Here is a 4,258-nt window from a genome sequence, read left to right on the forward strand (position 1 = left end):
TTCTTCTCAAACTCACTCTTGTGTTCACTTCTTCTCTTCCCAAGTCCCTTAAGGAGGGTGGTTAGGCTGACTTAGTGCTAGTGGGAGTGCTAAGAGCCAGCGCGGTCTCTTAGAAAGATCTAAGGCCGTGATAGTTGTGGTATCAGAGCTCCGGTTGCGAGGGAGCCAAGCTTGTGGGATAGGAGACAGGCAAGCTAAAACTGTTGAATAGAGACCAACACCTACACAAGTAAACAAAGAAGGAGCGAAGGCAAGTCTGTCGAGTTTGGCATCGCTATGGGGCCTCGCTTAGCTCGAGGGGAGCAAGTATTGGCCGAGGCAAAGTGGGGAGGAGCTCAAAGGCCATGTGGAGCTCTGGGAGGAGCTTGATGGCCAGATGGGGGAGCACAAGGGGTCCCTACAAGGTGCTCTCAACACCATAGTAAGTAACCAAGAGGAGATGGTTGCCACCTTCAAGGCTCAAGTATGCAAAGGGGTTGGATAAGGTGGAAGCTCGTATTGGAGAAGAAGTATGGGAAGAGTAGGAGGACAGCAGCGAGGGAAGCCACTACCTCTTATGACTTGTCTAAAGGAGAGGCACTAAGGCATAAGCGTGATAAGAGGTGGTTCAAGCCTAGAGACAAGTGATTCCCATGTGATGAGCTACATTGGTTTAGGGATTGCCCCAGGAGGAAAGCTCTTAGTGCCCTATTGGAGGAAGAGGGCCAAGAGGAAGAGCCACCTTGCATGGAGTCCCTAATGCAGCATCGTGCCAGCAAGGCCGAGATAGGGGTCAAGGCCCTTAACTCTCAAAAGGGGTTGATGTGTACAAAAGTGTGCATCAATGGGAAGCCCACACAAGCGAAGGTAGATGCAGGAGCCACACACAACCTTGCCTTGATGGAGGAGGCAAAGGAACTCGGGCCATGGTTGTCCTAAGGCTATCAACTCCAAAGAATGCCCCATATATATTGTTGCTCGAGGGGTCGAGACAAACCTTCGGACTAAAGGAGTTCTCCAACACCATCCAGGGGCTAGGTGCTTACTTGCCCTTGGATGGGAGGGAAAGAAAAGGAGAATTTGGTAGCAAGCCATCCATGCCAAGAAGAGGAAGATGCAAACGAGAGAACAGAGCCAACCATACGACATTGTAGGAGGCACAAGTTATGTGACTACAGAAGAACCCTAATAGGCGTTACTCCTTACGGGAGGGAGGCTAATTTGGTTGCTGATCCAATCATCCAGAGACACAAACTATCTCCTTACGTGGAGTATTTAGTCAAGTGGAAGGGGCGACCAGAGAGCGAGACGAGATGGAAGACAACTGGCATGTCGAGACAGCTCATGAATAAAAGTACCACAAGAAGGTTGTGACGAGGGCGTCGTAGATTTAGGTGGGGGAGAGTGTCACGATCTTCCCAATATAGGCCCACGGGCCTAGCTCACCAATCCCATGGACTGAGGCCATTGGGTTATGTAAGGTCCAAGTTCTAGAGCTTTCTACAAAGGTGTGGTAACAATAGATATTTTATTGTAGATATTTGTAGAAGATATTCATAGGAGATATTTTGGGAGAGATTTCTAGAGCTCCGCTAAGGAGGTGGGAAGCTTCTATTTTCCTCCCCAACCGTTGGATGGAGGACATTCGTAAATATCTTAGCCATCCATTGTAACTTGGGGTAAGAGTTGCCTCATTTGGCAAAGGCACTCACCAAGGACCAACCAAGAGTGTTCAACCAAGCAAGTGAGTTCTCACGCCTTGTACTCAAGAGCTCTCTAGTGCAATACAAGTTCATTCTTCTCGAACTCACTCTTGTGTTCACTTCTTCTCTTCCCAAGTCCCTTAAGAAGGGTGGTTAGGCTGACTTTGTGCAAGTGGGAGTGCTAAGAGCCGGCGCAGTCTCTTAGAAATGTCTAAGGCCATAACAACGTGCTCTTGAATGGCCCAAGTGTGTGCCTACGCGTGCCCCCAAGTGTTGACTACATGTGCCCATGTGTGCACATTGAATGGACGCACAACACCTCAAGTGTTGACTACATGTGCACATTGAATGGCCCAAGTGTTGCCTAACTGTGCCCATGTATGCCCACAACTGTTGCCTCTGTGTGCACCCAAGTGTGCCTGTGCGTGCTCTTCAATGCCCCAAGTGTCGCCTTAAGTGTGCCTATACGTGCCCCCAAGTGTTGATTAAGTGTGCCTACGCGTGCACCCAAGTGTAGCCCAAGTGTCGCCTAATTGTGCTCTTGAATACCCCAAATGTTGCCTAAGTGTGCTCTTGAAAGCCGCAAGTGTGCACATATACGTGCCCATGACTATGCCTATGCCTATGCGTGCCCCCCTAAATATGCCTAAGTGCATATGAAGGCAATGCACAAGGCTGTAGTACCGTACGCACAGCCGCACCAGGTGCATGCATGGTGGCAGGCTGCAGCGCACTTGGCCAAAATCAAGGCCTTACCACACGGACGCTGTCGTGAGCACGAGTGCAAGCATGGCTGCCTACGTAGCACAAGGTTGCAGGCCATCACGCGCACGACTGTGGGCAAGGCTGCACTATCGCGCTCATGGATGCAAGCATGGCTGCACATGCCGCGTGCATGATGGCAGGCTGTCTTGCACATGGCTACACTACCAAGCGTGCAAGGTTACAGGCATGGCTGCACATGCCGCGCCCCTGGCTGCCCTACAACTTGCAAGGTTGCGTACGTTGCTGCACACCGCCCTCCAGGTCGCACGCATGGCTGCATATGCCATGCCCATCGCTGCCTCGTCATACTCCTGGTTTCGGGAGTTTCCGGATGTGCCACTCATGAGGTTGCCTGCACGGCTACACCGCCGCGCGAAAGGTTTCTTTGCGTCGTCGCACATGCATCGCGCATGGCTGCACTATGGTGCACAAGTTCGCGGGCATGGCCTCCCATGCGGCAATCATGATGGCTAGCATGGCCGCACATGCCACAGGCTTTTCAGCACATGGCGCGCGTAAGGTTGTAGGCATTGCTGCACTTCTATGCCCACATCCGTAGTCCTCTGTGCACATAGCCGCATGCACATGGCTCACACATGGGTGTCGTCGTGGTCCCTATGGCCCATGCAACAGAGGGTCCTTTGCGGCCTTTGGCTGCACACGAGGCACCGACTGCTACACACTTCAAGGCCATGGCAGCACAACATAGTTTGGGTCTTTAAATCATGTTGTGCAAAACATCCCTTTGGGTTAGAAAAGCCTTACAATTGTCTATTTGGCACTCAAGGTACAATCATTTTCACTTAAACCCCGCAATTCCATTTTTTTGGGTATTTTTCGTAATGCTTCAATTATAAAATATAAAAAATATCAAGATATGTTGGAATGGCCCAATATATTTTCAGAACATTCTATCAACCCTTGAAAGGCATCCAAAATTTAGTTTCCAGAAAAATACATTAAAATGAATTTTTTATAGCTTTTTTAATTTAATATGTTTTTTAATATTAAAATATTAATAAAAAACTAAATATTTATCAGAAAACTATGATTTTTATATGAAAATTTTTCCTTAATTTCATACCAAGTTTCATTTGATTTGGAGAATTGAAGCTCAAAAAATAGTCTGGTATATTTTTTGGGGGGGTCATGTCTCCTTCTGGAAAGGGGCAAAGATCATAAGAGATACTTGAGGGAGGGGGGTGCCACTCCCCAGGTGGTTTCCTAGGGGCTGTATAGTGGGGTAGCAGACAATGAGCAGGCATGGTTGGCAAACCCAAAAGACCCATGGCATGGGAAAAAAAAGTGAAATGGCACGTCGGTTTCGATGAGTTGGCCCTTGGTGTGCTCCGAGGCCTGCCACTACGAGCAGCTGGACGTGCATGGCTGCCTACCTTGCATGCCATGACCCCACAGCTACTGTCACATGTGCCAGTCGCAGCACAGAATGCCCAACGAAGGTGCATGTCCATGCGAATGGTCAGCCCTTCTATCTCACAACGTCGCCCCCTTCTGTCGCATAGCATTGCCTGCCACCGTGGGCTACTAGGCGCACATGGCTACCTGCCATGCGCTGCCATGCCCCCACTTCTACTACCACATGTGCCCGCCGATGCAAAGCATGCCCAATAAAGGCATGGCGTGTGAAAACATATACATGGTGCGTCCGTCCCGACGGTCATCCCCTATGCCGCACACATTTGCCTACCATTGTGTGTTGCTAAGCGCGTATGGCTGCCTGCCTTGCACTGTCATGCCTCCACATCTTCAACCACATGCGTCTGTCACCGTACAGCATGCCCAAGAGTGGC

This window comes from Macadamia integrifolia, unplaced genomic scaffold (genome assembly GCF_013358625.1).
Source record: "Macadamia integrifolia cultivar HAES 741 unplaced genomic scaffold, SCU_Mint_v3 scaffold164, whole genome shotgun sequence".
Lineage (NCBI taxonomy): Eukaryota > Viridiplantae > Streptophyta > Magnoliopsida > Proteales > Proteaceae > Macadamia > Macadamia integrifolia.